The sequence below is a fragment of the Amblyomma americanum genome, chromosome 4 (assembly GCF_052857255.1).
Source record: "Amblyomma americanum isolate KBUSLIRL-KWMA chromosome 4, ASM5285725v1, whole genome shotgun sequence".
Classification (NCBI taxonomy): Eukaryota; Metazoa; Arthropoda; class Arachnida; order Ixodida; family Ixodidae; genus Amblyomma; species Amblyomma americanum.
The window spans coordinates 144456923-144484574 of NC_135500.1; the positions used below are offsets into that span (position 1 = coordinate 144456923).

A 27652-nucleotide genomic window follows, 5' to 3' on the forward strand; every position below is an offset into this window, starting at 1 on the left:
TTATTTGTTTGCATTCTTCATAAGTATCATAGTTTCAGGTTTCAAGCTTAAATTGTTGCTCCTGAGCGGAAATCCATTCACCTTGATGATTGTGCTCTCATTTCCTCTTATTATATGTAGGAAGAGGGTTACACATTGCACAGATACATTCCTGAGGCCTGTTTGGTGCTTTATTCCTTTAGAGTTGGGGGCAATGCATTTAAATCATGGCTAAGATTGTCTACTGTCTGAGATTTTATAATTACATGTATGCACTGTGGGGTAAGGCTCTCGAGGTGCAGAATTCAAAATTTTTTAACAAACTTAAAGTTCCTGTGTGCATTACATATTCTCAATCGTCGTGCGCTCCTCAGCCATGTATTTCATGAATTGACCTAGGTACCAAAGATCTAATTTTCAGTGGATTACAATTATGGATAGTGCTGACGGCACTTCGTTTTTTTTTTTTTTTTTCCAATATTTTGAGAATGGTCATGGTTCTGCCGGGACAGCTATACCAAGCATGGTCTTTATCTTCGGCCTGAGCTAATCTGTGCATTTGTGCTGAGGGCTCAGCATAGTCCATTGAACCCTTGCCATAATGAGGCATTTCATATAGCAAATTGCTATGCTTCTTTGAAAGCTGTGCTGATCCGACACTCTTCGGCTAAAGAGAAGGAAAAAGTATGCTGGTGTAGTTACCAGTAAGTACTCAGTAGTTACGGTGGAATGAAGGCTTTTCTTCTTTTTTATTGATGCAAAAATGTGGCTGGTGCTCAGTTTGGATGCTTTCAGAGGTGCAAATATATTTGTAAGGCAGGTGGTAGTTCTTGATAGTTGAGGGTGGCTAATTCCAGAGTTTTCTTTGGGTTCAGCACCTCTTCGTCTTGCACTTCTGCCAGAACTGTGAGGCTGTTTTTTCTGGTGCTAAACTTTTAACGCTCGTTTTCAGCACAATAAGCATATGTTTACAGAAATTCACTTAAGATTTTCACAGCGGTCATTTGGAAGTCTAGGCACTAAAGAGCTTTCTCATTGCATCACACAATTGCATGCACTCGCAGAATCGTGTAGACCGCCACAGATATAGCGGAACGTTTCTGAATGTGGCGTCTGCGTACAGTAAGTGTACACTGAACGTGAAGGCTACCGTGGAATATCGGCTAGCCTACGCGGCAGGATTGTCACGAGAGAAAGGGCTGAATGTCTGCTTGGGCAGCTGAGGAGTGCCTGGACAGTGTTTGTAAAGGCCAATTCTTTGTGCTGAGCGAGGCATAAACATGTTGGTAAGAGGCTGATTCAGACTGTACTAGAAGCTGTGAATGAATTCGTGTTTTTCATTCCGATTTAGTCATGAGGAATTATATTGCTGCAAATGAGAGTTAGACAGGCTGAAAAAACTGCTTAGTCGTTAAACACCCATTGCAAGGATAGCTGTTTTGTTAACAATGCTAGATCATCAGCTACCGCAGGACATTAGCTTATGAATGTAACAGAAGATTCGGTCTGTGAGTATTGTATTGTCTAGCTGACTCGTAGAACGATTCGCACTTAAGGCCTAGGCAATAGCTGCTCAGCAGTATTTGTAATGTTAATACAAAAAAAAAAAATTCTCCTGTATTATTAATTGTCCACTGAAAACATGAAAACATGTCCACTGAAAAGGAAATCGCGGTATAAGCAGCATGTAGATGAAAGCAGTACATTCCACTAATAGCAGTGACGGTATCCACGGGCAGCAAAAGGTTCAGCTCGGTTCAACTTTTGTTGCACGTCGTATCGAAAGTACGCGCTAGTCGTCTCATTTTGGTGTCAAAAATTCCCAGGTGGCCGAAATTAATCTACAGCCCTCCATTATGGTGTTTCTTCACAGCCCTTCCATCAAGACATGGTTAGGTGACAAGTGTACATGATGCATTTGCTGCACCTTTCCCTTCACTCATGACCATCCCACCCACCACCTCGTGAAGCACCCTCCTGGCTCTTTACGCTGCGTTTCTACAATACGCCCTTTCTCTTTACACCATCACGTTAGAGCCAATTCTGTTCTGCCGCAGTTCATGGTACGCCGCCCTTAGCGGGCCTCCTTACTCAGCAAAAGAGGATTCACCGCCACACCGTTGGGGAAAATGTGAAAAATCTCTGGCGTGTACATGTGCATGGCTCGTTCCGGGCATGTATTGGCGCAGTGCCTTCGAGGGCGTCAGACGCGGGAGCATCTGAGGAACACGTTTCAGTATCCTTGTTTAAAGCTTCAAAACTTGCAGTAAATAATTCTTTGGATGGTGCGGTCTTCATCTGCATTTGTTTTCTGATTGAGACAGCGGAATTAATAGTCTAGAGTGCTTTAACATAGGTAGCCTCGCGCAGCAATCTTTCAGGGACCCTTCCTCGTCCATTCCTGCATTATTTTCAGTCGCTTGCCATCATTTTTGGCTTCTGTGACATCACTAATAATGAAGTACCTCTAGTGGCCAGTTGCTGTATATGAGCGGATCCAAAGGAAGCATGTTCGTGAATGCGCATCTTCATGGGTGGAGTGTCTAAGGGAGCTGGTTATGCGCACGAGCCGATGGCTCAAAGTCTACACTGGACATCGTAGTATACTGAAGGCACGGCACTGTCTCCGCAGTTCGCTTATTCCAAAGCACCGCTAGGTCTGGGCTGAAAGAAGTGCCATACCTTGGAAAGAGCAAAATAGCTGCGATGCATTAAGTTCCGCTGAAAAAATTACAGGAAATATGGAAGGACAGAGTAACCAATGACATACTGTCACGACACAGTCTCGAGACATTCGAATGAACTGCTTCTTGATCCAAAACGGGGTGCTTGCTGCTAGATCTGTGCATTTGTTGTTGCGGCGACCCGGATCATAGCATTGGAACAAAAAATGTGGGGTTTAACGTCCCAAAGCGACTCAGGCTATGAGGGACACCATAGTGAAGGGCTCCGGAAATTTCGACCACCTGGGGTTCTTTAACGTGCGCTGACATGGTGCAGTACACGGGCCCCTAGAATTTCGCCTCCATCGAAATTCGACCACTGCAGAGATCAAATCCGCGTCTTTCGGGTCAGCAGCCAAGTGCCATAACCACTGAGGCGCCGCGGCGGCTGGATGAAGAAAAAAAAGTTTTATTTTGGAAGCTGGAGGAAAATCCGAGTTGGTCAAAAGCTTCTCGGTGGCTGAGCTCTGTTCCTCCTTTACAGTTATTACGTTCTGCATATATATAGCTGAACAAGAGATCAGTTTTTCTTTAAGACCAAGGAGCAGCAGCATTAACCACATTTGGTATTGTTTTCTTTTTTGGTAAGGTTCATATAATCATATTCTATGTGCAGTAATGCGGGCTAGTTTCGAGACTTGGCTAGAAAAGAATGCGGCCGGGCACTTTAGCAGCCATTCGGAATAAGCACAGCCCTGCACCCTGTACAAGCAACCAGTGACTCTGAAGACTCCTGTATCGGCAATAGTCAGCAAGGTGATGCCACAGTATGCCTCCAAATTTGTGTTAGCAAAAACTTCTTACCATGTGGGATCGTAGCAGAAGACCAAGACTTATTTTCGTCCACCTGATATGTGTAAAGAACCCTGTTGCCGGTGAAAAACGCAGGCACTACCACTGGAAGCAAGCAAGCCAGTGCCGTTAGTGTATTGCAGTGAGCCAGTTGAGTTTGAATTTGCGACAAGGTGGTCGGAATTGCGTGTACAAAGCAGACATCATGCCTCAATCACGTCGAGCATTCTTTTTAATTGAGATTCAAAGCATTGCATTTATTCACGTGGTAAACATATTTGATGAGGTGCTGCTGTCGTTTTATTGGATGAAAATAAGCGCCCCTCTTTATCGCATTTTTGCTTTTGTTGTGAATGGCCAGTAATTAATCCCTTTGAGGTTGAAGTACAGTCTGTCACGGAGGGCTGGCGAGCATTAACATTCCCGAGTGTAGATAAACTATGTTCCTCTATTGTATAGCCACTTAGTGGAAATTAATTTACCCCGTTTTGATTTTCATTTCCCGGTTTGTCGCTTTTGATAGTTATTGACTGTTGTTAAACATGTGTTCTGTTGTTTTCCATCGTTTCGACTTGGGAAGGACGGATGTCCACCGCAGCAGTTAATGGGCATTGCGGCATACGGCGAGGTCACTGTGCAATCTTCTTATTTCTTTTTATCCCGTAGTGTATTTTTCTTCGGTTTTCGCTCTGTTTTCCTTTCCCAGAAGACTGTCAAAACTTTGTCCTGTTTTGAGGTGGCATTATCGTGCAGTCCCTGCGCCCTTTTCAGCTTTTAATATGCTCGATCGTCCGCATCTGTTGTGAGAATGCATTGGGTCATGCTCTCTGAGGCCAATTGGCACGAACGCAATATACGTAGTACAGGCTGGCAGCAATACGATTTGTTTCCTTTGTTAACTGTGTATATATACGATATGCTTCACTATGCTCGACGTTGCAGTTGTTGACGGATGCCTGGTTCCTTTACTGCGTTTCGCGCCTGTGGTGGTTATTTGCACATTTTAAATTACGGTTGGACACTGGCAAGTCCCAGCGTTTGATGTCCGCGGATACAGAATTGCGAGCGAGTGAGACGCTTGCACATTTGGCTGTCACTGAAAGCCGTACCAAATGTTCCCCAACGAGCACCTGTCTCCGACATATAAATGCCCTCTTCGAGCCAGTAATTTTTTCTTTGGAGTTTCTCGATGAATTGCAACAAAAAGATAAATAGAAGAAATGATTCGTGGTGACCGACTATCCAGGCTACATGAGAGCTTTCCAGCAAATCATTCTCTACAGAGCACAACCCTTTCTGCAACCTCTTCCGCAACTGACAACTCTGGGACTTGCACTTGATTTTATTTTTTCTCTCATACTTTGGAAGCTTTGCATTCTCCTACTTGGTGCGGAAAGCTGCGCCGCGTCCAGGGTGTTTTCCCGGTGATGTACATTTGCGTTCTACGCCTGTTAGGATTGTTTGTGCTTGTGAAGCGTGATAGTATTTTGAGTGTGCCCGAGGTTGTACTCAAGTGTGTATGTGTCCTTGTGTGACTGACTGGCTTGGACAGACTCTGCTCGCCAGCAATCAAATGAACACGGATGCAGTGATTCGCTGCGCCCTATCAAACTACCCCATACCGGTGACTTTGTAATATTTTTTTTTCGCTGTGTATAGTATACATATATATATATACTAACCTTCTGTATTGCTTGTTTTCGCATTTCGGTGTTACAAAGGAAAAGCAAGCCGGTGTAGAACTCGAAAAGAGAGAGAAAGAGTGAGCGAGAGAGAGAGCGAACCTTTGTTGAGCGCGTCGCAAGCTGGTTGGTGCGTACTGTACGCTAGCGGCGAAGTGTACATCACACACATACACACACGTACTACACATGTCAATAACATAGCACACGTAGTCGCCTCATCGGCTGGAAACAAATCGAGCCTAATGACTAAAGCAATAACTCTATAGAAAGGGCAAGGTTATATAGAATCGTAATAACGCCTTTCGCGACGAAGGGGGAGGGGGGCGCCACTTGTTTCGTTATTTTTATTCTCCCTTGCGCGCATGTATCGCGGCGCAGACAAAGAAAAGTGTTGCAAAGAAGATTTCGGTTGTGGCTTGTGGGGCTCGCACTGCTGCCGTACAAAGGTGAACTCTCGCGACGAATCCGTCGCTTCTTGGACTGCATTTTGTAACGGTCCTCTTCACGATTCAGTCTTTTGCTTCCTCGCCACTGTTCAGCACCGCCTTCGACCCGGCGGCAGCGAATGACGTTGCTTGTTTAGCTGTCATTCATTACCTAAGCAATCGCAACTGCCAGTACCGGAAGGGCAGAATATTGAATAGTGAAAAGAATCATTACCAAAAGCTGCTTCTGGGAAGGTTATGCGGAGTCGCTCGTGACACAAGGTACCGACCCTGCGCTGCGTTCTGTTATGGCTGTCCGGAGACAGCGCCTGCGCGATTGGCCTTCGTTTCGACGGGAGCCACGCGCCAACCGATCGCGTACGCGAGCGGCCAGACCGTTACTGAATGCGGCCCCCTGCTGAGGAGCGCAGTCAGCCCGATTCGATGACGCTCCAAGTACACAATCATGGTGGACTGGCCTCGTAGCGCAGTTGCCGGTTGCGGGCCGCAGTGCGAACGCGGCACGTCACACGATCCCGCCGTCGCGCTGTGCGTGGTGGTGGTGGTGGCTCGTGGGTGAGGTCTGTTAGAAATGTCGTCGCGGGTGCTGGTGTACGGCCCGTTTTGTTACGGGCCACTGCCTCTTGAGACAGTTGCCGCTGTGGCTTTCTTCACTCGCTAGGGCACGTGTGTGCGTTTCTCGGGCAGTGCCGCGTCAGTAGTGCCCGAGCCTATGTGACCGCCGTTCGGTGACCAGAGGGAAAATAGCGACTTGAGCGCACCGATCAATTTTGTTGCTGAATAGAAAAGGGGAAAAAATGCGTGAGCGACGTCATTTCGAGTGCGCGGAGCTGTCTTGGCCCGCTTGATTTCTGGCTGTGATTAGACGGCCTGAAATGGCTGCCAGAGACACGAGGAACTCTGTCGAAGCTGCCAGGACGATCGGCGTCAGAAGCTGTTATTTGCTGCTTTAACTGCGTTTTAATGGATCTCACTAGCGGTGCAGTTTTGGTTCCAAAATTTCACAGTGGATATTCTGTCAACCGTTTCGCTACAAGACCCGCCACGGTGGCTCAGTGGTTAGGGCGCTCGGCTACTGATCCCTGTGCTGTGCAATGTCAGTGCACGTTCAAGATCCCCAGGTGGTCGAAATTATTCCAGAGCCCTCCACTACGGCACCTCTTTCTTCCTTTCTTCTTTCACTCCCTCCTTTATCCCTTCCCTTGCGGAATTCGCTTGGTAGTGTACATTTGGTTAGCATGGACACTGTATCAGACCAGTTTATTGACGTTCGAGTGTCCATGGATATGTGAGACATACTGCGACATTTCCTTTCCCCAAAATTCAATTATTATTATTATTCGTTACAAAAACGTTTCTAGTGCCTCGCATGCCAGAGTATCGGTTGTTTGGTATACACTGCGCTAACACGCTAATACCACGGTACCCTCTGTGCGCATTTCCTGTGTTGGCATCGTTCCCAATGCGGCGAGGCAAGATCCTTCAGTGCTGTAATACTTCTTTATTGTCCTCGTTGTGCCACATGTATCATGCCTTGTACAAAAGCAGACCTGGGTCTGCTGTGCTATAGCGGCACACGGAGTTGTTGGCTGCCTGTCACTATTGCTTCCTCATTATAGCAGACTCCACACAGATCTGACGTCGGCACAAAGAAATTTGAGCTGATTAGATCAGCTACTGGCCACGGCCAGTTAAGCGTCGAAATTCGCATAGAGCACTTCGGGATATGCTTCTCAAATAGCAGGCATGTGCACGGCAAAATTCTGGTGGAAATTTTTATGCGTATCTCAGAGGTGACGCAAAAGCCACTCCTTTTTCAAATCGGAATGCATGCATCGACTTGCGCAAAAACTTATCCTGCAAAATTCTCGCGAGGGAAATTCAGCATATGAAGAAACAAACACTCGCCAAAGTCATACAAGAAAAAACGCAAAAGCATGACGTCTCGGCACCGCTACGGGTGCCTTCACAACAGGATGAAAATGATATGGGCTGCTGCTTATGCAGGAAAAACGTTGCGTATCGTGCGGATGTATATCTCAGGTAGATTGGCCCGTGTCCTGTTAATCGCTTGGCTTGTCATTTCCCCTCTGGTCACGACGGTCAATTGCCGAAGTGCGCGATGTTCGGCGTCAATAAGTTAATAAGAGCCACACCACTGCAAAGACCTGTCTCATAGCGACTGTCACAAAGTGGAAAAGTGCACGCATTGAGTAACGCGGCCCGCAAGCCTCGCTTATCCGTATTGCGTCTACTACACGGGTACCAAGCAAGCTGGGGAGACGGAGCGCGACCTCCGGTAACAATAGTAATAATATTAATAACAATAAGGAAGGTGCAGAGGAGGAGCAGCGGAGAGGCTTCCTCGAGGTCCGAGGGAGCAGGTGCCCTCTTCAGTTGTGATACACGTCGCGCCCGATAGGTGGCGGCGCCACCCCAGCTCAAGGGCCCTTTTCCTCCCAGCCTTGGGCCCGCGACACCCATCCAAAGACACGGCGATGCCGCCGCCGCCACGTTGGGCCTAGCTCATGGCACCCTCCCTTCGCTTTATATACACAGAGGAGAGGAGAGAGACTGCAGAGTTATACTCAAAGTTCTTCTTGGCCCTCCGTCTCTCTTCTCTGACCTTTTCTCGGGGCATTCAAAACACGGGGGGCCCAGGGGAGGGCCACAGGGTGCGAGTGAGGTGGGCGACTTTGCCCGTTTGTTCCGAGGGACGTGCAAGAGAGGGAGGGCCCACCTTTTCAAAACAGATGTTGGGCCTCTCTGCCGAGTCTTTTACTTTTGACCTGTTTTTTGTTCGCGGTTACTAATAAAACCGAATGTTCTTGAGCCGGGCGTGTTTGTCTGAACTAGGCCACATTTCGTTGAGAGTGAAGCCTGCGAGAACAGACTGGTAAGTACGCTGGGTGCACGTTCCTCGAGTGGTGTGGGTTTAGGGTGGCGTTGACTGGATTTACGTATCCTGTTCATTCTGTTGCCCTTCGTTTTACTTTTAAGCCTGGCGTGACGCCAAACGAAGCTAAAGCAGAGAAAGCGGCAGCTGTCTGCTGACGATAACGGGAGCACCAACCGCCATTTCGGTGTTCTATAACCTTCTGGTATAGGTTCTGTAGCCTTGTGAGTCAACAGTACTAGTGGCTGTCGAGTATCCCCCAAGAGGAAAGTACATAACAGCTGTATTTTACCGGCACTCGCCTATGGTGTTGATGCCGTAACTTCGGCCTGTGTGCTCCTCTGTATGTCATTTGCTATAGTCGCTTCGCGAGGTGAAACCGAGACACCTCTCGCTTGTCTATCGCGGGCGGCCTTGGCCGACGGGACTCGGGAACACGGGGAAAGGGGAAAAATGTCGTCTGGGTGTGAAAGGGCACAACGAGCGGGGATCCCAAAGAAGGGCAGAAATGTTGAGGCTTACGATTTAAAAGGTTGTACTTAAACTGTACAGGGCAGTGCGCCACGCAAAGGCAACTTATAGCGTTGAAAAGACCGCAGGGTGTGTCTGGGAACAAACGCAAGTTAAGTTTTATAACATGTAGGGTTTAAGCGAAGCTGCCGACGCTAGCTCCCGAGCCGTGCATAGAAATCATTCAGTGAAAGCTTGGTAGCAGTAATGAAATAAAGGCTGTTGTGTATATACTGTTAATTATTATGAAAACGTGTGGCAGAGAAAATTCTCACCGCTTGCAAGTTTCAGCACCGGAAAATTCATTTCGCAACCACTGTGCTGTGTCCCTTCCTTACAAATGCAATGTATTAGCAGAGGAATTGGCATTATCGCTTCTACCGCGATTTATGCTGTACAGTTTTAAAAACTGGGTACCATCACAGTTATACTTTCTTGATGACGCGAGGTGACTGAGCAGTGAGACGGCGGCAACAGAGCAACACTGAAAACGCGCCGCTCTATCGCCAAGTTTTGTAGCTTCTTACGGGTGTGCCAGCAGCAGCGGTATATAGGTGACGGCCATCGTACATCGCGTCACGTGGAACATGCATCACTTTAAGCACGAATACGCCTATATGGGAGTAAAAAGGGTGTAAGGTGTCCTCTAGCACACTCCCTTTTATAAAAGAGAGTGCGTCAAAGGATATCTTAATCCCTTCTTTCTCCTTTATATGGCTTCATGAGATTGCCACCCCGGGGCGACACATGGGCTGTGAGGGATGCCTTAGTGGCGGACTCGAGATTAATTTAGACCACCTAGGGTTATTTAACTTGCGCTGACATCGCACTGCACACTGATGTTTTTGCATTCTGCCCGCATCGAAAAACGTCCGTCGCGGCGGTAATTCGATCGCGCGACCTTGGGATCGTCAGCAGAACGCCAAAACCACTGCGCCACCGCGACGGGTCAAACTCGAGTCAAATGTATCATAGTTGAAATCAAGAAGAAATTGGTAAGTCAGGTAATGTGAAGACAATATGACCGATGATCCTAAAAAAGGCAACAGTGGATTCCAGAAGGCAAGCATAGCGGGAGTGGCATCAAGTTACGTGGTCGGATAAGATTAGGAATTTTGCGGGGGTAAGGTATCCGCAGCTGGCACAGAACAGGGTTAAAGGGGCCATGACAGCCTATTTTCACCCATACCGTGCTTATCGCATTTAATTCTTAACTTGTTAAATTAAAATTCCCCCAAGTTTCAGTTTATTCTGTGCAGTAAATATTTTTAAAACAAATTTTTCCGTTCTGCGAACTGCTCGCTGGTCTGGCAACCTCTTATTGCTGGCGTCACAGGGGCATACGCACCCTGCGTCGTCTGCTGTGCGCTGTTGAGGTGCTTGCAGGCACACCGTAGACGGTGGTCGCTCGAAAAAAAATTTTAGCTTACTGAAATGAAATGCATTTTGTGTTTTCTTTCCGGAAGCCGTCAGCTTAGTACGGGACCTGAGTGATCCTTAAGAAAGCGGACTTGCTCGTGGCACCCCTTTTCCGATTGTTGAGGAAACAGAAATCGATGGACCCTTACTTTATTATTTACGCTCATAAATATTTTTTTGTGATGAGTGTGGTTTCTATTGAGCAGTCGAGTGTTCGTGTATGTGAAAAGCGGCGCGTGCCTTCGCCGATGTGCGCCATGGCGTTTTGTAGCTGGCTACCAATTTCTTGTCCGCTATTCATCGGCTCGATAACTGAACTCAAATTATCACAAGGTGGCACTAGAGTAACCTTGAGGCACGAAAGGAGCAGAGAAAAGTGCCAAATGAGACGACTTCCCCGCTGCATGTGGGCATTTGCAAGTCGAAGATACATTCCCTTCGGCTCATAGAACCCTTTTGCAGGAACCAACCCGCTCGCAAAACCCTACGCAACTCGAATGCTTTCATTGCCCGCACCAATGAATAGTCGCCGCTGTCTAAATGAGTGCTTGAATATAATAGTACATCATTTAGCGTTTACCGTGCGCATTATGGCCTAGGAATGAGGCGATCACAACTGCAGCCCCGCGCTAGGGTTGTTAACATAGCTGTGCGGAAAGGGTACTGCTCGTTTGCTTGGCATACAACGCAAGGTGGGCTCTGCGTTTTTATGGCGGCAAAACGCCAAGGCGCCCGTGTGCTGTGCGATGTCAGTGCACGTTAAAGATCCCCAGGTGGTCGAAATTATTCCAGAGCCCTCTACTACGGCACCTCTTTCTTCCTTCACTTCCTCCTTTATCCCTTCACTTTAAAAGTAAAACGCCTTTATAAGAGCTTTCAGGTGTCTAACTCACACCCTACCCGCAAAGGTGTTCAGAGATTTCATACCGTTAGGCGGGTACTTAACTGAAACGGCACACCCGAAAATGATGAAATTGAAACAAAAGGCATTAGGGTGCACATGATGCAATAACCTCCCACCAAAGGGCATTTTTGAGATTCTAGCACCCTTACACCCTTGGAATAAAAATGCATACATTGGGTCCTGGTATTTTATTACAAGCAAATGACAGTGTTTATATGCCTTGATACTTAATGTAGCTTACCTATAAGATATGTCCACTGATTTTCATAGCAGTAGAGGGGCGGCATGCACTTGCAGAAAGGATGCATTCAGTTGGAAACGACACCATGGTACAAACATTCATGATGATTATTACGATACACAAGTGCACACACATAAAAAAGTGCTGCTTGGAGAGACTCGAAAGGAAAAGCTGCTGCAAACAAGAAGCGGCAGAAGAATCCTAGAAAAGTTGGGATACAACTTAGAAAAAAATACTAGAAAAGGAAGGAGGCATCCCCGACAACATCAGAGCCACTATATCAGTCTGCTCACTCCCCAAAAACATGAACCCAAACCTACACCCGGCTAGGAAAAAGGCGAGAGCAAAATACATAGAAGAGAAACTGGCGGTCAAAGAAAACAGTATATGCGGACGTGTCCAGATATAGAGGAAGAGATGTGAGAATGGTAGCGGTAGCACTCAACTGGAAGGGCACAGAATTTGATAGCACATCCATTAAAAATGGTACGGTTGATGAGGGCGAGAAACTCGCAGTTGCTCTAGCGATCGCCGAAGGCAACCGGATCGGAAAATCTTTAAACATCCTACGGACTCGAAAGAGGCGTGCAGGAACTACATGAAAGGAAGGATAGGTGAATGTGCAAGACAGGTCCTAGCACAAGTGACTCCAAAAAAAGGTCAGGCAAGGCATGTTATTTTCTGGGTACCCGGACATGCGGAAGTATGGGGCAACCCCAGGGCTGATGAGACCACTCGAGCTCACCCGAACCGAGCCTCTCATCCACTCAGCCTGGAGGGGGCCTCAGAAAACGTAATGCCCTCCTCCTCAGAAATCACCAACTACTACAGGGGGGTAAGGAAAAGATATCCGGAACCGCACTCTAGCTTGACTCTGGAAGCGGTCATATGGAGGAGGCTCCAAACAGAAACCCTAGCTAATCTTTTCATATTAAATAAGATGTATCCAACGCAGTACAGGGACACGTGCCCCAAATGCAGAGTCCTTTCTGTGCATAACTACAAAGCGCCTTGCACTGTGTCTAGGCTTTGAAATTGTAACTCCAAGGAACAAATGCTCTATTATGCACAGGAAGTTGTAAGCACCGCTTGGGTATGTTATATTAAAAAGCCAGAAAGCTGCCATGATGGCAGCTGGCGTGTCAATGACTCGCGTAAGCTTGCATCCCTCCACATGCAGGAACAAGTCATCTGCCTATTCCAGACCACCTCCACAGAATGCTACGCATGGGGTGACGCAAAGTGCAGCTTCCTCGGCACCCTGCACTGAAAAAGATGATCCATTCGACAATTACTTACTTGTTTACAATTATTGTGATCTTCCACGTACTGTCGGCAGCACTTAGGGTCCCTGAAAAGCGGTTCAGAGAGTGACTATCAAATGCGTGCATAATATAGAATAAATGCCACTGAGTGCGCCATGCACTAGTCATCCCTAGTTAGCACTAGTTAGCCGATAATTTACACAATTTTTTTAACTCTCTCTCTAATGTCTCGTGGCGCCTGCAGTGCCAGCTTTTTGCGCGGCACCTTGCACAGCAGGTCATGTAGAGCTGATGCTGTCAGCGGTAAGGGCTGTCAATGGCTTGCCAAAAATCGCAGTGAAGAAGGCTGAGTGAATGGCTGGCAGCAGATTACGGCATCTTCATTTCGACCCTCTGTTGTATTGTCTTACCGTGGCAGGAGAGTGAGCGCAAAAAGAGCTGGAATGGCTAGGTGGTGCTTTCTTGGGCAGTGTGGTGCCAGTGTGTAACCTTTTGTTTCTTGCTCAGCGAGTTGAGAGGGAAAAAGTGGACGCTGTTTTTAATCACCGATATCTCGTGATACACATGCTAGATCAAAAATTTTTGCACAAAGACATGGGTGATGCAACATGTATCAATATTTCGCTCTCTCTTTTTTTACCCTGAGTGACATCCGCGACTTCGCAAGGGAACGAAATCCTGTAGCCGAATATTCCGAAGACTCGGACCACAGAATCAACTTTGACGAAACAGCATCCTCGGAACAGAAACGAATTACCAAAAAATGCTCTTACTCGAATCCTGGCACATTCAAACTACCCGAACAACAGGAAACCTGCCCGCAGAATATGCACAGGGAGTTCGCTCTACAGCTCAAAGAAGTCGCCACTGACTGCCTCCCCAGAGTCAGACGTGACTCATGGCCTTAACCTCTCCCCCCATGCCCCGCGCCTTTCGCATCAGCACTTTCCTTCTTTCAACTTCCTGCTCCCCTCCTTGCATACTTAAAGACACTAGCTACTGGCCCCAGTCACCCCTGAAGAAGGAGCCGAGCCGGCTCCGAAACAAGTAGTATCGGCAAGAGTAAGAAATTCATCTGACAGTTTACTGTACACATAATGATGCCCTGTGCAGCCAACAAGCCGCTATCAGGAAGCTCACTTTTTTGCTGAATCAGCTATGAAGGGACTGCTAGGAAGTTTCGTCTTATGCGGTTCAACGTCCCGAAGCAACTGTGGCTATGAGGAATGCCATAGTGGAGGCCTCTGGATGATTTTAACCCCCTGAGGTTCTTGAACGTTCACTGGCACCACACAGTACACAAACCTCTAGCATTTCACCTCCATCGAAATACAACCACCCCAGTTCAGGATCAAACCCGTGCCTTTCGGGTCAGCACCGAGCACCATACCAACTGAGCCACAGCAGCGATTTGCTAGAAAGGTAGTGAGCCTGGAAATATTCTGCTCCTTTCGTGCATGTTTTTCTTCAAGTTGTTCAAATGTGGTGGCTGTAGATGCCAGAGATGTTAGGAAGGTTAGCACTGTTTCTGGCTTTTAAATTTTTGCATACATTGCATAGAATTGGAGTATTTGTGTAAGCAGTGCCAGTGCTTGCAGGGATTCAAACGTCAGTTATACTGTTACAATGAATCTGAGGTGGTGAATAGCAGTTTTCTCAGCTTCCTCATTGCGCTTGTGTAGTTTGGTGTGCAGTTTCTTCTGCACCCACGAACGGCCTCAGAGAGCGCCTCAACCGCACTCTCACGGATATGCTCTCAATGTACATTTCCCCAGACCATCAGGACTGGGACGCCCTTCCATATGTGACTTTCGCCTACAATTCTTCCCACCATGACACTGCCGGTTACTCACCGTTCTATCTTTTGTACGGCCGTGAGCCCCGATTACCATTGGACACGCTGCTTCCGACATCTCCTTCACCACCTTCTGAATATGCACACGACGCAATTGCCCGGGCCGGCCACGCCCGCCAGCTGGCCAGATACCGACTACAAGCATCGTACGCCTCTCAGCAGGACTACTACGACCGTCGCCATCGCATGGTAACTTTCTCCCCTGGAGCCCTAGTCTTGGTTTGGTCGCCATCACGCCGCGTCGGGCTTTGCAAAAACTTCTGTCCCGGTATGTTGGCCCATACCGTGTGCTCCGCCAGGTCACCGCTGTCACATACGAGATCACCCCGGCCTTCCCGGAGATCACCTCCTGTGCACCTCAGCGTGACGTTCACGTTTCTCGCCTCAAGCCCTACCTCTCGCCATCCGTTGCCCCGCCCTTATCTACATCGAGACGGTGTTTTTGAGACCGGGGGCCGTGCAACAGATATTCTTGGTGAAGACGAGGTGAACGAAGTGTTTCAGAGGTGCGCGTGCTCCGGGCTTGGGTGCTCTGTGCTGTGCTCTGTGCGGGCCCTGTGCCCTTGACCTGTCTGCTGTGCCCGGGGCGGTCTTGTGTCGTTGCCGTCTTGGACCACGTAACAATATATAGGAATAAGTTGGCCACCCGGTGTTCTTTAAAATGTAGTACAGGGGCAAAATTTTTGCTTATGTTTCCTTTTTTTTTTTTTCAAATGATGCGTTACACATTGGTATACATGGATCACGCTGCAACTGCTGAATAATTAGTAATTAAGTTTCTATTTTTATGCCATTTCTGTTTCGACAATTGAGCGATGGTGGCATGTGTAAGAAGTGTTCAAGATCAAGCGGAAAAAAGGGACAGCACACAGGAGGGACGACAGGACATATGCTACTTGCAACTCTACAGATACCAGAAGTGGCTGATTATATAACAGGCAAGGATGGAGGATGGGAGAAGAAGAAAAACAAGTATATAAGCATGTGGCAGAACATGAGTAATGCTAAGGAAAGTACACGTCAATCATGAATTTCTTGGAACATACTGAACTGATTTTCAATTTTGTGTATAATCAATGACGGAGTGCCAACAGAGGATCTTATGATATAGTGCGGCTCTATCAGATCACGTGCAGGCGTGCGTCTTCCTTACTTCCGCTTACAGTACTAACATCTTGAGGCCTTGCTTCACTTATTTTCTGTTCTTCCCGCAGTCCTGACATTGACGCGGCAAATGTGAATCTGTACCATTTTCAACGATATTTCCTCTTGAGAGCAGTCACTGATACTTCAGTCCAACTGGCCAATATACTCTTTCCCACACAACACAATTCTAAACATAATTTTACGCGGAGCAGGCAGGAGAGGGAGAAATACTCTCAAACGCGTGCACTCCGCGACACCCCACTGTTGCCATCCTCCCTTGGACTGATAATCCTGGCGCGCAGAGCAATGTTCGGCTGGTTAGCCACCGGTCAAGCGCGTGTACGTCTGTACAACAAAAGCTGCAATGTCGTACGGAAAGCCAACGTCCTCTAGACATCAATGTTTTTTTGCCGGTTGCGGCAATAACCAATCAAAGTAAAAAAAAAGCCGCAAGTATGTACGCGAACCATGTTATGGGAAGGTCTCAGCGTGTCTGTGATGTCTGTTTCTTCACCGCTTCCCGCCGGCCCCAAGTTGCATTGGTAGTGGACGTAGCTGGCGAACAGAAAATACTTGCGCCAACAACAAGCTGATGCATCAGCGCATTTTGTGAATGAAATGCAGACAGAAGCAAACCCATTGCCCATGCTTAATATCGGGCGCGGAACGAAGCACAGCGCCTGGTTTGCCAAACTATACCCTGTACGTAACTTTAAGAGATCAAGCTTTTGTATGGTTTTGGCAAAGCGGTTTTAATTCGGCAGTACACGATGTAAGGACTTCGCAAATGTGGCCACAACTTCGTTTCGCCACCCCACATGTTCACATATATTGAGAGCGTGTGGGCATCGCCACCTGAAAAAAAAAAAAAAACATGCTGTTAGTACAAAAATACCAATTTCATTTGCACAATGGCATGAATGATAGAGGCTACATGAACTTTTACCCAACTGCAAAGTGAGCATTCAAAAATGCAGCCACAGCAACGTAAGGAGGAAGAACATACGGCATGCTCAGGAAATCACATCGAACACATGCAACACTGTGCAACGTTTGCCATACAGGCAACCGGTGACAAAAACTACACGCGTGAACTGCGAGCATGGCACTCACCGATGCTGAACATTCGCCCCGTCGAAGCATGGTAGCTTGCTCCTGCTGGTTGTTGCAGGCGCTAATGGCACAGCACACACGAGGATTAGCGCGAGGTGGACCCCCACGCACCATTTTTAGGCTTAGCAGGAATAAAACGGAAGGGTGACACTGCTAGAAACCACACGCCGTTTCTTCTGCAGCCTACGGGCTGCAGATTATCAGCCCATGATGGCGTCGGCGGCATTCGGGTAAAACAAACATGGCGGCGCCCAGGTATCGAAACTAAAATCGTGTATAAATGAACCTTGCAACACACTTTACAACAGGGTTTGCATGCTTCATTTGACAATCTATTTTCTCTGTACTAGCAGATTCAATCGTGTGGCGGGTGATAAGGGAGTTTTCAGTTAGGGAGTAATTACACATTGACATCCACCCGAGCGCAGCCATACGGCTACAAAGGAAAGCTAAACAGCTTTCCTTGAACAGGACGAATTTTTCTTCAACTACGAAGTTTCTGAGAAAGCTGTATCCTTTGTAGCCGTATGGCTGCGTTCGGGTGAATGTCAATGTGTAATTACTCCCTTATTACAAATCTACTCCACCTTAGGGGATTCCCCTAAACATTTGACCAAGAGAGTTTTCAGGGAGCAGAAAAGACCATAGGAACTTTGTACCAATTGATAGCAGCAGGCTTCAGATTATGAGCAAGAGCAACTCTGTGGGAGTGAGCATCAACCTTTTTCAGTAACTCCTCAGTGGCTGAGCTCAGCAGCAAAGGCTCCAGTGAACCTGCATCAAAATGAGTGTTCAGCACTGAAATCTGTGCTTGCAAGGCATGGTTGATTGGCTCCAACTGTGCGTTTTGCCTGCCATCTTGGCACTTCGTGTTTGCTTGAAGGGCTGGGGCAAGTACAAAATGTCACACTGGTATCTGTTCAAACCATTTTATTGTCATCTTTTTAACTTCTGGAAGCGTTTTTTGCTTATCCTCTTTTCTATGTGCAGCCTTTACATAAAAACAGTTCTTTCTTAAAGGATTCAGTTCAATTAGCACTGCACTGTTTTGCATCTTTCTTGGTCTGCCATTTTCAGTGTTAGAACAATTCAAACCAACTGCTTTTTGTCCTCCGGATGATGCGATCGTGAGAGCTTCATAATACATCCATTTGTAGTAGGAGGCTCTTCATGGGTTGCATTATCAGAAAACAGCCTTCGCTTCAGCGTCTCAAGGAAATGAATCGCAATTTTCACTGTTGCTGCCACCCCTCACTTTTCTGTAGTCCTCGCCAATACATATAAATTACTGAAATACTGCTTAGAAACGTAATTATGTCGGTGGGCCCTTCCAAAATCAAATCAATAAGTTCATAACCTAAACAGGTCAACGTATAAATGTCAGCTTCGCAGACTGAAAAACAAAGAAAAAAAACTTTCCGCTGCTAAATAATTTCATGCTAAAGCAGATATTTCCTCCCTATTTTAGTGCAGCACCATATCAAGCAACCCTGATTTACCTCTTTGTTAAGATGAAGTTGACAGGCTCTTCCGAAGACAAGTCTGCAGGGCTAAGTAACTTGATGTGATAGGGCTAGGTGCCCTAGATGTCACAGTGCTAGGTACACTTGATGTACCTGTCTGAAAAAATATATTCAAAGAACAGGATTTACTGACTTTTATTTTGGCTTATGTCACAGCGGTGCAGTTAATGTGGGAGTAAAATACGTGCAAAAGGAAATAAGTGCCAATCATAATGCTGCATGCATCCAGAGTTTCATCTGCTAGCTTCCAGTTCGAACGACACACTAAAGGATGCAATATATAAGAGACATTAGGACAAGATTTTGTTTGAGCATGCCACACTGCCATGCAGAAAATGACTAGGTATGGTAATGTACTATTCAGGACCACACTTCTCTTAAATTTTCCTGGCATGAACCTGTGAGGCTGAAAAACCGATACTACACAAAGTATCTTCATTTCAAGACAAACACAAACAGTGTCTTCAAAGTACTTTTAACGCAGAGTTCGTTTTTTGTGGGACTATATAAAATATGACAGCTAACACGGCAGTTTCAGTTTTTCATTGCTTGGTTGCAAAATAACAGCACCAGACATGGGCTATTATTGGTTTCAGCTTCAAGCGAACTTGCTTTTATTCATACTTCCTTGCCTTTCCTCAGACTTGGTTCTTTAGTTCTGCAGCTTTGTGTATTGCTTTGGTAAGGGTACTACTGGTCATTCTAAACATCCCTTCTATTGCACAGTGCAGCAAAATATAGCAAGAACAACATGCATTAATATACCTCCTCTGTTGTGATCCATGTGCCAGTAAGCTGCTCCACAACCCGAACAGCCTTGTCAGGCACTTCATCATCATCATCATCCATGAGGTGAACATACTCATTGAAATCTGTCTAGAGCTGCGCAGAATGTAAAAACAAGGATGACTTGAGAAAGTTTGTAAACCGGCTACAACATATCGGTCACTAGCGGATGATCAAAACTGTAAGCTCGGCAATACTGTGTAAATGTAACATTGTTACTGAGTCTCTTTATTACTCACTCTGAGACATCAAATTGCTCCTCACTTTAGAATTAGCAAATAAACGCACTGTTCCAAACTTGCCTTTTTTTTAATATTCGGCAGCCTCTGCAAGACAATGCTAAAAACCTATATTTGGTCTCTGAAATTCAGGCATATGTTTATGACAAAAATGCAAAGTTATGATGGTGTGGCACCAGGAAAATAAACAACACAAGTGATGGGACAGAAGTGTGCGATACAAAGTAAATTTGTTCCATTTATTATTCTACACACACAACAGTGAATGCATGCTCACTAGTCCAACAATAAATACTCATAAAGTAAGCAAGGTGCAAAAGTCGCCACATTTCCTATGTTTTTTGCTCCAGACTACACCAGCAGACCGATTTAAAAAAATGCAGAACTCATTTGATAGCTGGATTTCTCAACTTTGAACCCATGGAGGTGCTTCATTGATGTCAACTGCTTATTGAAAAAGAACAAAACAAAAGAACTATAGAGTTTGGTAGCTGCACAGTCCCAGATTTCCATACATCTACTACATATCATTGCAAGTTGGCGAAATTGTGCTGAATTTCTAGGGTGCCTAAAATACTAACTTATCATCAGAATTAATGTGTACTTTTGGCTAAAAAGCACACTACTGAGTGGCACGTACCTCACATTTCTTTTCCATAGTAGAGCAACATGTGTGAAGTGCACGTACTGACCTCAATAACACAGTAAATGTGCAACACAAGTGCTCCCTGAAAGGGAGTGCAAAATGAATCAATGCACCTGCCAACCACGTGTTTGCAAAGTCGGGGAAAAGGGGAGAATTTGGCTGCCGCAGAGTGGCAGCCACGAACCCTATGCGGCCACGAGCATGTTCCACCATTGTGTCGGCCTGGTGTGTGGGGAAATGCAGTGCACTACTGAAAAAAATGCCATTCCCTTCGCTTTTTGGGCTCTTCAACATCTCCAAGGTGCACACCTCCACATGTAGAACGGCCCAAAAAACAAACAAGAGATTGGTACTTTTTTAAACTTCTGAAATCAGAAATAGTGGAAGGTATACAAAAAATAAAATACAAGCAAAAGAGAAACAGCATCCCTGTGCATTATTGCCGAACTTAGTAAAAGACAAGTCCCAGCAGTAGCATGCGAAACACCCAGGCGCGACTTTTTCTTTTTTAGAGGGGGGGCTCCCACATTCCCCTTAGTAAGACATTTTGTGGGAAAATCATGAAAAGCCCAGTTTTTCTACAAAGGCAGTTTAAGAAACGCATTGTGCAAATCAAACTGCCCCTCCCCTTCCCCCTTGATTTTCACCTGCCATCTCCAAAGCTAGCTACAAATCTGCCCCTGAAAGCACAGATTTTTTTCCAGGTAGCGAAGCCCCACCATGGGGAGATGTAGGGCAGTGGCTGCAAGCGCAGAAATCTGCACGGCAAAAATATTACCTACCACTTTCTTCAGGCAGATGTGACAGTAATCCAGCTTGCAAGAGGCTCTTTTACCAATACAACTCAATAATGAACACGATGGCGCGAAGCACTCGCTGTTGAATTTTCATATTAGGCAATTTTGAGGAGCAATTCCACAGAATATCGTGCCTACCGAGTGTACAGCCCCACTCCAGCCGCCCAACTACCCTTCCCTGTGTGGACCTTCGAAAGTAACATGAATAAAGTAAATAAGGTTCTCTTGACATTACTACAAATACTCAAACACCCACTACAGGACGCAGTAAATGCCCTTCAAAGACAATGTCATGATGCCACAGTTAATTCCCTTGCAGCTAGCTGAGCAAGGGGAGTGCTAGCCAACAAGACAATGTCATGATGCCACAGTCAATTCCCTTGCAGCTAGCTGAGCAAGAGGAGTGCTAGCCACAACAGCATAACAATAATACAATTACAGCAGGGCCTCTTTTAAAGGGACATTTGCCGCAACATTTTTTAGCTGTAAGGGCAAATTTATCTCCAAAAATTTTCCGCGTACACTTCAAGTGCGCGATTATATATATAATTATATACTTGGGTGGGCCCGACCCCATGCGGCCCTGAGTTGAGGCCGGATTGAGAAATCGGGCCGCAACTTATGACATCTGGCTGTTCAACGTGGAATCGCCCATTTCGGTGAGCCAGATGTCAACAGTTGCGGCCCGATTTGCGGCCCAAAGACGCCACCAAACAAAATGAAACCATGCCCGCCAGTGCGAAGTATTTGCGACTGCACGAAACAGCGCACATGAAATTTCGGTGGAAAGCAAAAACAGCCCCTGCGAGATGATGCGCATACTCTGGTGCCCCTGTGCCAGTTACAATCATTACGATTCACAGTCGGCGAACAATGCGCAGGAAAAGAAGCAAGCGCGCCTGCCATCTTGGGCTCCTTCCCGTTTCTTCGTGATTTGTGTGTGTACACATACAATCAGCTTCCATCCTGACTCACGTTAAGTCAATTTAACCTCTGCGCAATGAGAAAGCAACAAACCGTGCAAAATGCGTTCACTGGTGGTGTTGAATACCCTTGATGAATATACAAACAGAAACGCGTCAATGAATTATCAGCTAATACATTACACGTTGAAAAGTTGTTACCTGAAAGCGGCCGACGCCAACATCAACTTCTCCAGCCAGGAGACCGCAGGCATTGACGGCGGCTTTCAGACCTCGTAGACTACGCTCAGCCAGCTTCAACTTTCTCCGAGGGCCATCGTCGCCCACCCGCAACAAACAAACCGCACCACCGTCGCACGCCACCTTGAGCTCCGAAGCAACTGCGCATTTGAGCTTCCGCGTACCAACCGCACTTGCGGAGTCACGTCCGGGCAGCGCGATACTGGAGCACTGGAGATACGCCGCCAGAATTCGAACTCGGCGCGTCGCGGCGCCAGCATCAACGTCATTGTAGAAGAGCGCCACAACTGCGAAAAAAAAAAAAAATGACTTGGCCGCGTGCGATCTTTCTCACTGCTTTCATTCTAGTGCACAAAAAGCGTGCGTGTGCCGAGTTATCCATCTCTGTAAGCTATCAATAAGAACTTTTTTTGAGACTATGGCCACTACGGTAGAAGCACGCGTGAACGAACACGCGTAGCAGCGGCGGCTGGCGTCTGCTTGTGCTCTGATGCAGACGACGCTGCACCCAGTCGTCGCGGGCGGTGAGCAATTGCTTTCAGCTCGTGGAAAATACAAAATTTTATTTGATTTTCTTATTTTAGCCTTTATTGCATGGAAAAGAAAGCAACTTACCGATGGTGGCGAAATACAATGTGGACGAGAAACGTACATTTAAGATTCACAAACACTGAGTGGTTCTATAGTTCTGAATTCGGTTTGCACCGTGCCTCGCACGGAGATAGCGCTGGCAGTGCCTTGGCGTGACTGTATGATTGTAACTTGAGATACTAACGGCAAGCCCAGCAAGACTGTAAGCATCATAAGATTCATGCAGCAAGCGCCGGGCCCTTCTTGCGGTAACTTCAGAGCGTACCGTCGGCGGTAAGTATCATTTCTCGTTGAAATTTCCCCCATCACACTTCGACACGCAGAGTACATCGCTCGCGGAGATCAAATCCCTCATGGAGGGCGCATCTCCTACTTGTTTTTTATTTAATACAGAGGCATATTATATGTCCAATTAACACAAAAGCTGGCGTCCGTCGCCGTCCATGGCACGAAATTCGCCGTCGTCTATGGCACACGCTTCGGATGATGCAGTACGCCGGTGTACGATGTCACAACAAATATGTAGCGAACATGTACTGCACAAACTATTGCAACGCTAAACGCGCGCCGTAAAATGCTTCTGCCGGTTAAATCGCCCGCTTATTCGCGCTGAAATTTGTCGCAGAGATGGGATACGACAATCTTGCTTTTTCAGTACCAAGTTTGGATTTTTTACTTTCCTGGTCCGACCAGAATTATAAATCCGCGTCGTCGGCACCATTGCCTGGCGACCCCCCCCCCCCCCCCCCCCAACAAGCAGCCTTCGCATAGTGCACGTTTAGCGTTGCGATAGTCTGTATAGTTAAGAATGATGAAACGTACATACTATGACCTATGAAAGCCATGACTAAGTCGTTCTGCAGCATATCATAATGAGCACTTTACAAGTAATTAAAGGTGTATGAGTTCATACAAAGTCCGCGTGGTCATAATCTTGACCCATGACTCATTCTGCAATGCAGCTTGACTCAGCACTTTATGAGTAACATAATGTAATGTGTGATGAGTTTGAACAAAGTATGCCTAGTCATGGCTCACAGTCACAGCCATGACTCAGTCATTCTGCAACATAGCATGACTGAGCACTTTAATGCTTTCCCATTCTCGCATGTAAGCAGTCTTAAGTGTGTCTGCCTAATTTTTTTCTCATGCATACTAGCCATATCGAAGGGCCTTGAGTGCTTAGATTTAAGAAAATTGGGCGTCACCTGAAATCCAATCGCGCCTGCAGTAAAATAACTTCATTGTCATGATGAGCCACTGATTCTCAATCATTTATTGAGATTCGAGCATGAACTAGAGAGAGCTAAGTCAAGATATTTTTCTACTACTCTGACCAGCTCTGAAGCAACTGGCAAGTGCAGGGAAATTAGTTTCTCTGGAGCAACCTGTGACTGAGCGTTAACCTTCATTTTTTGGCTATGCATAGAAGTGCGCTGGCTCCTTTTATCAAGAAACACGGCTAGATGTTTTATGAAATGAACTAGCAGCTGTAGAAGTGAATATTCATGCAACAAGACGCTGCATATTGCGCATTAAATTAGGGTGTCGTTACTTAATGTTCCTAGTTGCTTGTAGGGGGCGCACATTCAAATAGTTGTTCAGAATGCCATCAGCAATCACCGACAGTCATAAAAATGAAAAATATATGCTTTGCCAAACACCGAATTTCTGCTGCTTGGGCAGCAGCAATTTGGGGCTGTGGGTCTGATGCTATCGTTTTGGCTTTCTGAGCACTGGGAGTTAAAGAATTGTAAATTGTGAATTGGGGGTTTTAACATCCCAAAGCAACAAGTTATCTATGGGATTGCCACAATGGAGGGCTCTGGATCAATTTAGACAGGGTGGGGTTCTTTAATGTGCCCTGACATTGCACTGAAACAGAGGGAATATTAATGGAGAGCATCACATGGCTTGCCTTTAATTCATGCAGAAACTCATCATGCTTTAAACGCCATGGTTGCTGCTAGTATGGCTGGAGGCTATTACCATGATTGCTAGACCAAACCCCCCCTCTTGCGGCAGCCAAGGGGATGCGCATGCTGTTACAATACTACCTCTAGCAATATGAGAGGTGCTTAGCACCATGAATTAAGGATTAGAGCCTCAGAATATGAGAACAGTTCCTTAGTACCTCTTAGCACCATACGTCATGTGTTGGATTTGGTTTTGTTTGCTACTTTGGAATCAGGCATTAATAAAACTTGCAAATGAAATATGGTATACATGCCTCTTGATACTTTTCAGATACCCGGAATGCGCTTCTTTCAGTGCCACAAATGTCGGAAGAGAGAGGTGACACTGAGATCACTCTTTCCACACTTCCATGCAGCGCATGGCCATGAAAGGAACTGCCTATGCGGTCCGCAGGGATGCCTGAAGACATTTAGAGCATATGGAGCATACCGGAAACATGTCTCAAGGCATCATTTGGACAGCTTGGACAGCTGCAGTGATAAGGATCTCGGGTTCCACTTGCAAGGGTGTAAGACAGTGGTGACATTGAAAGCAACAGTGATCTTAACTGTGCAGAAGCTGACCATACCAAGGCAGGTGCTGCATTTAGTGAACATCCAGATCTTTTCAAGCAGTTTGCCCTCCTTCAGCTGAAATGGAAAAAGGGAAAGCGGCTTCCAAGTATAACACTCCAGGATATATCAACTGATTTTGTTATGTACCTGAAATCATTTTCAGACCATTTCTTATCCACGGCATCTGAGGGCACCTCCAGAAACACCAGTTCTTTTATTGAAACTGATTTACAACGTCTCCTGAGTGAACACCAGCGTCAAAGTACTGGAAACATGTTCCGCCATTTGTTTCAACTGAGACTATTTCTCTTGGTACGGACTCAAGTGGAAAACAGGAAACCTACAGCTATGTCCCAGTACTGAAAGTTGTGGAGTACTCACCTCAAAAGTCCTTGGCTGATGCGTGTTCCAGACATCAATCAAAGCAAGGAGATTACCTTGTTGATGTGTTTGACGGGAGTGCATTTCGACAACATGCCTTCTTTCAAGGAGATACAAGAAAAATTTGCCTTCAACTTTATACCGATGAGTTTGAGGTCTATGATCCCCTTGGAAGCAGGCGTGGCAGGCACAAGATAATGGCAGTTTATTACACTGTTCTGAATGCTCCAGTCAATGCAAGGTCACGGCTGTCATCTATCCACTTGGCAGTGCTTGCTAAAGAAACCCTTGAGGCCAAGTATGGATTGAATGAGATACTGAAGCCTCTATGTAACGACATAGCTTCCCTTGAAACTGTCGGAATCGTTATCAATGGAGAAGTCAGAACAGGATCTGTGTTTTTTTTTACTGGTGACAATCTTTTCTTACACAGGCTTGGTGGCTTTAAATGCAGTTTTAGACATGGCAGAATATGCCAGCACTGCATGGCACTGCGTGATGAAATATCTAGAAAACAGCGGCGATCAGACTTTGTTGAAAGAACACCAGCAGTACATGACCAGCATCTCAGCTTGCTTTCCCGTGGACTGAGCCCCTTGTCTCTGTATGGAGTGCGCAGCGACTGCGGTGTGCACTTTTGAGGTTTCCAGCCTACACAGCACTTTCCTCCTGATGTTATGCATGATTCGCATGAAGGTGTCCTTCCACTTTTTCTGAAGCTAGCCATTTCTTGTCTTGTGAAAGATGGGCTTTTTACAATAGAACATTTAAACTCTGCCATTGCTGGATTTTCCTACCCTCAGAGTGATAGGCGCAATAAGCCTGAATTGGTTTCAGTGGCTATGCTACGAAAAAAGACCATCAAAGGAAGTGCCTCCAAAGTTTATTGCTTGTTTCGATACCTGCCATTCTATGTGGGTGAGTTGGTTCCAAGAAGACAAGAGGTGTGGGAACTGTGCCTTCTTTTAAGAAGAATAGTTGGCATAATTATAAGCAGACAGGTTACGGTGGAGCATATTGCCCACCTTGAGCACCTCATTACATGTTTCTGTGTAGAATTCAAGGGAATTTTTCCATCTGTAGCTGTACCTTGCAAGTTGCACTTTTTAATTCACTACCCAAAATACATGATTATGTATGGCCGACTTGCCAATATTTGGGCCGTGCAATATGAAGCAAAACATCAGTACTTTAAGGACTTGGCCCGAAAGCTAAAGTGCTTTAAGAATATGACGCTTACTCAAGCCAGCACCAACTCTATGAGATGTATCTGCAGTCATGCTCCGAGAGATACATTAGAGCATACAGTGGGATGCAAATTTGTCATCTTTGAAGATTTGCACTTAGATGCGAAAGACTGCATTTCTCTGCAAATGGTATGAGCACCAAAGAGATTTTTTCTCACAAATCAGTCTGTCATACTGGTACTGCATATGCTGTTGGTAGCATCATAGTCATAGACGCGTCTTCAGATTTGCCCACTTTTGCCCTGCTCACTGGCATTTATTCTGCAAGCAGTTGCTTGCTTTTCATCGTGCAAAAGCTTGAAACATTGCACTTTGATGAACATTTTCATGCCTATGTGGTAAGGAAGCTTTCACAAAGGACTGTTGTAACTGACATGACGTGTCTTGGAATGGACAGCTTTGCAATTCACGGTATAGGTGATGAACACCTTGTGTTTGCAAAACATGCCATAATTTAAGAGCTACTTCCCTGAAATCTGTGTGACATGTGGCTTGCTTAACTCTTGAAAACATTTGTGCTGACTACAAGCACATGCCATCTAATGCTTATGCTATATTGTGCTTATTCACGTCTTCATTTTTCTCTGACTTTGGCTGTAGTACTATATGTGCACTTGTGATTAAACCTTTCTTGACAGAAAGAAGTGACATGTTCCATGCATACTTGAGTTCTCTTATTGGCGTTTCATTCATTGCTGATAGTACCATCACAAAGGCTCAACATACAGAGTAAGTCTTTTATTTTTATTGCAATCGGTGCAATCCAAGAGGATT

At 46.1% G+C, this 27652-nt stretch overlaps 1 long non-coding RNA gene across 6 annotated transcripts; it reads right to left on the bottom strand.

The window, feature by feature from the left end:
* Positions 1-9849: 9849 nt before the first annotated feature.
* LOC144128468 (uncharacterized) lies at positions 9850-22332 on the bottom strand. 6 transcript variants are annotated; one of them, XR_013313787.1, is made up of 5 exons: positions 22090-22332; positions 19263-19379; positions 18474-18594; positions 16975-17035; positions 15465-16716 (listed from the first exon to the last, which is right to left on the bottom strand). It is a non-coding gene; the product is annotated as an uncharacterized LOC144128468 (long non-coding RNA). The 6 variants fall into 6 exon arrangements; XR_013313792.1 differs by lacking the exon at positions 19263-19379 and adding an exon at positions 20163-20250 and having other exon boundaries at positions 22090-22322; XR_013313790.1 differs by lacking the exons at positions 15465-16716; positions 16975-17035 and adding an exon at positions 9850-12946.
* Positions 22333-27652: the final 5320 nt, after the last annotated feature.